Source organism: Brienomyrus brachyistius, chromosome 18 (assembly GCF_023856365.1).
Source record: "Brienomyrus brachyistius isolate T26 chromosome 18, BBRACH_0.4, whole genome shotgun sequence".
NCBI classification, from domain to species: domain Eukaryota; kingdom Metazoa; phylum Chordata; class Actinopteri; order Osteoglossiformes; family Mormyridae; genus Brienomyrus; species Brienomyrus brachyistius.
This window is the reverse complement of record NC_064550.1, coordinates 9,072,172-9,079,025: the sequence shown is the minus strand read 5'-3', so window position 1 is coordinate 9,079,025 and position 6,854 is coordinate 9,072,172.

The window sequence follows — 6,854 nt, the reverse complement described above, 5'->3', positions numbered from 1 at the left end:
ACCACACGCTGTCTACAGTATCTGCTACCCAGAAGTCTCCACGTCATTGTAAGTGTTAGAAGCATTGAGGAGCTCGGAGGGTTATTGGATCCAGCTTCCGAATCCAAACCAAATAACTAAGCCAATGGAAACATACATCTTACCTGGATTTTAATTTGCAGAAAATGCAATTCAAAAGTATTATTATTTAAATACACAAATAAAATTCTGGCGTCGTTAAATGCAAGAAACAAAAATGTATTTTATTAAATCTAACATCACAGTGTCACACAAATCAGAATTACAATACCTGTGCTTTACATTTGCACTTAACACTTTACTATGTGTACTATATAAAAATGATCATATAGTTTTACCCACAAAACCATCACATGTACAGTATCAGACAGCTTCTTCTACAGGCATTTTAAATTACATTATACAGTACTTGTTTATTAATGAGTTCAATTAAAATGCCAAAAACTGCAAGGCTACATTACTAGTAAGACTGGTGAAACTATGCATTAAGCATGTTTAAAGTGGGAAGAAGCTAAAACTGCATTCATCCTGCAGGACTGTTTGAGGAAAGTTAATATCCATTAGTGAGGATTAAACGTAATTGTGCATATTTTCCCTTTTCTCATTATGTACGAGATGCTGTTACATGATGAATCCCAGAAACTGGGTTTTGATTTATGACATTGTTCCGTCTCAAACTACAGACTGGAAGAGCCACACCTCAAATCCGTTGCGTGCTGTTCCTTGGCAGACCTGAAGTCGTAGATCTGAGAAATACTAAATAATGCTACATGAAGCAGACCCAAAGAATCTTCTGGGGTTTTTATTCGATAGTGGTCTGGTTACTGTTGGGGACAGCCTTGCTGGTGACGTCTTATGGTAGCACTGTATGAAGCTCCATCCATCACAGGATCCCTCAGTCGCTTTGCTACATTGTCTCCCTTACGTCAGAAATCGGATCAGTTTATACCAGTTAAAAGCTAAAAATATAAATAAATTTTCCAGGTTGAGGTGCTATCTGCACAATTATCAGAAGACTTGCAAACATTGGGCCAATCCGACATACACCATCCCTAAAGAAGTCACAACAATCTGCACGCTTGTGTATTTTCCACTTGGAGAGATGATAATTATTCACAAAGGGAAAATTTCTGTGCTGATGACTGGTGCAGTGCTTACTGTATAATAAAATGATGTTAATATCTGTGGCGATCACTTCAAATTGTTCATTGCTATACTGCCACATTGTAAAATGTTCATATTATATGCATCACAAAAACACTATATAGCAAAACACATTGATATAATGTCAGACGTCAGGATCAATTCAATTTGAATATAATGTGTGTATATCACATGAAACATCTGAAACCTCTCTGATATCTTTGGTTTTCAAATTTTGTTTCATAATCTTTTTTATCAGTGATTTTTCCTAAGTCATAGCAGGTACAATACGTGAAGACTGAGTTCTTTCCTGTAGAAATAAGCTTGTCAACATGAAGACTGGGCCTCTAGGGTCAGCTATGAATTTAAGGCTACTGGACCCCCCCCCCTCCAAAACTGGGTCTGCTTTAAGTAAAATCAGGAATGTCACTCAGCAGACATATCATACCCATGTCATTATGATCTATGAAAAGAGCTTAAGATGCAGAATTAAACCCAGATAACTGACCAAAACTGCTCAGTTTTACAGTTTTTTTTTAAATAATCATTAACAACCTGAAGCCAAAATATATTTCAAATAAATTAGTGAATCTCCAGTAAGCATAATAAATGAGACGATACATGGTGACCAGATGGCCATGTTTTACGAAGACGAGAATACGTCATATTAAATTAACCTTCTCAACACAAATAGAAAGCCAACAAGAATTCTAGCTCTATATCAACTCTCGAGATATACTGTAGGCTCTTCTTGGTTAATGTTGACTCAAATTCCCAAAGCATGATGGTTGCCTAGTTGTCATGGAAACAGCCCAGCCAGTTTTTTTTTTAAAGGCTTACATGGCATTAACCATACTGAGCAAGAATCTCCAGCATCGCAAAGACCTTGACATTTTCACCCAGAGTGAGAGGACTGATGCAAGAAATTAGTTTATAAGGAGCATGAGTGTTGCTGAATTTACCATTTCAAACAGAACTGTAATTATTCAGTTGACCTTTGCCACAGAAGTATGCTTTTTTGCTTTCATGATTATGCAAAGGATTATCAGTCATCAGGGATCAGTCTCCATGGTAACGTATTAGAGAAGTTCCTTCAATGTTTTTCCGACTCAAAGCCACCAAAACATTTTAAGTTGGAAGACATGATCAACATGACTGCAAAAACACTTAGATTAAAGCTAAACAATTTAAAGTATTTTATGAATGGTTTTCACGACCATCTGGATCAGATAACTCACTTTGAGTAGACCATATGCTTCTATGAACAAAACATGGAACAGCATAGTATTACACAATTACATAATTTAAATAACTATTTTGAAACCACTTATATTTATCCACATAATATATTGAATTTTTATATTATACACAACGAGTACATACATTTTAAAATAATTTCTTTTAAACCAAAAGATTAATATAAAAACCAAGCAATCAGAGAGTCATGCAGGAAATGTAAGACTGAACGAGCCACATTGTTTTAGCTTGTCAAAGTTTTCCAAATATCTTCATGGAAGGTGACTTCGCTGAAAACACCGTGCTGGTAAATTCGGAATAGTTTCTGCTCTGGGAATTTTGTGCACTCAGCTGGAATGACTTTTTAAAGCCGGTTATCCGCTCAAATGTTTCCCACTGCATTTTTTTAAACAAGGAGGAAAACGATGCCTCCCAACTTCTATGAAATATTTTATAAAATAAACCACAACTAATGTCCCAGTCATAAAAAAATAAATGTGAAGGACCTGGTGCGGCTGATCCTGAACGAGTACAGGGACTCTGGAGCGACATTGCTAATAGTTAGAGCAGACAGTCAATGTCGTAACCTTGACCCAGAGTAGAGCTTCCTGTATGCACCTTACTGTCCTAGCAGGTACAGAAATATTAGCGTACATTTATTCCCAGAGTCAAACGGGTCCCTCTTAGCAGTAACAGAACACCTTTTCTTCTGAAATGAATATCCTAGGATTGCTGCACAAGATCAATAAAATAAATCAGGCTCACAGATATGAATTTAAATTGAATTACACGGGAAAGTGTGAGTGTGGGAAATGTTATGCTCCTACATGCTACAAATGTGGCAAAAACAGCATTAGTGAGAAAAGTGGCAAATCAATTATGTGGGCCAAATGTTGCTAGGCAACAGAAGACAGAGCACATGACCTTGCGGGACAGCAGCTTGGTGTTACTTTTGAAAAATGATGGAGTTTATGCCAAAAACTAGACTCAAGGGATACAAGCTTTGAAATAGAGATTTTTTGAAATACATAGAAACACACACAAAACCCCAAATCACATGCAAAAGAAACAAACCTCATCAATTGCTTTCCTATTGAATGATTGAAGACCATTTATCAAGTGCAGGGTTACAGCAACCCTGAGTCTAACCCAGTAAGAACAGGGGCTGGGGACTCAGGCCGAGCATGCAAATTCATCACGGGGCTGACTCACTCACAACGGACTCAAAGACTCCAAACCAGCTAAGCAACAAGTCTTTACACAATGGGAAGAAAATGAAATATTCAGAGAAAACCCTTGGCAACTGTGGTAGTTTGTGCAAATCAAAGGCTGTGAACTGATCCCACAGCTGTGAATGTTCATTTTTATATAACACCCTTCACAACACAATTTCCCTAAGTCTCATAAGAGTGTGTAGCAATATGTTGTTAGCTTCATGTATAACAAGTGAAGGCGTGAAACCATCCGGCCACATGGGGACCTCTGCTCCTCAGGACTCCTTCCAGTCCCTGAGGGCAGTGCAGGACAGGCTAGTGATATCGCACCAATCGGGCTCTCCTGAACAGGGCCCTCAGGACAATGTGCCCAGGGTAGCATGCAGACGCCCATCCGAGGACTGTACAGTGAAGCCTGAAGGTGCTCCACGTTTGCGTTACAGATATTCCCCACTTTAGGAACGTTCGCCTTACGCCACTTCGCTTTTTTTGAACGTTTTTTATAAACCTACATTAGCACCTGCCTTTCACTAACTGAAAGAAACCCTAAGAGGATTTTCGCTTTTACGAAAGAAGGAGAAAAGCAAAAGCATCATTTAGTGTTAATCCTGTGCTGCACAATGACATTTCGGTCAAGAAGAGATCGCTTACACCATGGTGGTGGAAATTCCTACTGCCTGGTAACGTCGACGGCATCATAACGTCATAGCATAAGGCATTGTTCACGTTTACGATAATGCTGGCGTAAACAAACCTACTGCTTCACCAGTCATTTAGAAGTATAGCACATACAATTATGTACAGCACATACAGATAACAACGTTACTGGTTTATGCATTTACTATAGTGTAATTCTATCGTTATTTAAGCCAGTGATTCCCAACCGGGGGTACGCGTACCCCTAGTGGTACGCGAGCACATTACAGGGGGTACGTGGAAAAATTTTTTATATTTAATTTCCCTGATGATGGGTAAATATTATCAGCCATTCCATTAGCTGTGCCCTGGTATAGAAAGAAAATCTATCTGGGATGTGTTGCTTAATGAATAACAAACCCAGCTTTTATCAATGAAAAGAGCAAAAAAAGACATAAACTATTGAATCATCAACACATTTGACAAAGGGGGTACTTGTGGTATGAGAAAATCTCTCAGGGGGTACACAATTCAAAAAAGGTTGGGAAACACTGATTTAAGCTATACCATACAACCTAGGTGTGTAGTACGCTAACAGTCTTGGTTTATGCAAGTACACTGTGGCGCTCATGACGGCAAAATCGCTTAAGGACATGCTTCTCAGAATGTATCTCCATCATTAAGCGACATCTCTGTATCGATTCTGCCAAGCGAAACGACACCGATACATAATTTCTTTAGGCTGCGTATTCATCACATCACTCCTGCGCTTACCATTCGTTAGTGTCACTTTTCGTTTGGTGTGTTTTTCAGTATGATTTGGTAGTTTATTCTTTGGGGGTGCCAAAATTGTTTCCCGTATAAAATTTATGGTGATTTTCTTTTTACCAGGATAGTATTTTCTTTGCTTTATGCCATTTCGGCTTAGAACAGGTTTCACAGGAATGCTCTGCTTATCTGCAGATACCTGTATATTTATTTAATGGATACTTTTGTCCAATGTGACATAAGTGAAGATGAGACAGCATGGTGCGCCACTTCTTGGAGCAGCTGGGATTAAGGGTCTTGTTCAAGGGCTCGACGGTGAAGGCGACATTAAATGCATTCAGCCCTGTTAAAGAAGGAACAACATAAGCAATGACCCATTCATCCCCTTCCCCCTAATTGGGGGGACACTGCTTCAGAGCCCATGTTGCGGGTTTCCGTCTCCATCCGTGCTCATGGAGATCAGCATAGGCATGGCTATCAGGAACGTGCACCAGGGATTGTCTAGGCAGACCACACAACAGCTGTGAAGCACATGGACAGGCACCCGCTCCATAAGCTGCTTGAGATGGCGACAGTCCAAAGCCCGAACAGCATCACCTGGAACTGCCACAGGCCTTGCCCCGGGGTGAATCATCTCTGCTTCGGCAGCACTACAAAGGAAGCCCTGAGCTAAACGGAGCACTTAGCTTGCCATGTATGAAACAGAATCAGTATGCAACACACGTTTTCTATAAACCACACTGAAAGTTTGTCTCTCTCCCGACATCATCATCATCTGTGAAACAGACTGTCTTTGTTAGGCCAAAATGCTAATTATTGAGCGGGCCCTTTTTAAGTTTTAACTTGTGCTTACATGTCTAAGCACATTATACTCTGAAACTATTAATCCACCACAACTGATTTACAACCAATCACCCTGCCAGCGAATATCGTATATAACAAGGGAGTTCGAACATTATGAAGTGTAGATAATTTACTGCCAGCCAGGGTGAGAACATGGGTAACTACTGTATGCTTAGTATGTAGTGTATGGTAACTACTGTATGCTTAGTATGTAGTGTATGGTAACTACTGTATGCTTAGTATGTAGTGTATGCTTACCATTCCATTAACGGAAGCGTGGAGTTTAACTGAAATATTTAACCCTTTTGCCCTAAATGCCAGTCCATTGCATGGTAGGTACATTTGTGCACCAGAGGGCATTCAGAGACGTCAAAACGCCTAACTGCATGTCTTTGGAGTGCGGGAGGAGACCGTTATATCAGGAGCACAAGCAAACGGCAACCCTGCATAGCCAAAATTCTGAATTAAACCAGCAATTTAAAATTTAAGAAACTGAAAGACAGAAAAGGGTATTCGACCAATCTGATAGGACAAGTACATTTTAAATGCGATGAGACCAAAAAGAAGAAAAATTCAAATCGAAGCTGTCATGCACTGTGCTACACTGACACCAGCTGGTTAAACCAAAGCTGAACAACTCTCCGTAACCAAGGCAATTTGAAACAAGCCAATAGGAATTGTAATTTGATTTAATATACTTCATTAATTATCCACTCATTTGCCTTCTTTAGCAAGGAAGCTTCATTTTTCCAAAAGCAGTTTGGCGGGAGCGAGCCTGCGGCTGCAGCGGACCGGCGGGAGCGAGCCTGCGGCTGCAGCGGACTGTCCCTTGCTCTGTGGGAGATTCTCTCCCATTTACGTAGCTTTGCCCCGGTTGCAGGGGGGTGGCACGGTAGCGTAGTAGTTAGCGCTGTTGTCTCACACTTCTGGGAGCTGGGTTCAAGGCTCCTTTGAATTTGCATGTTCTCCCCATGTCATCGTGAGGTTCTCTCTGGG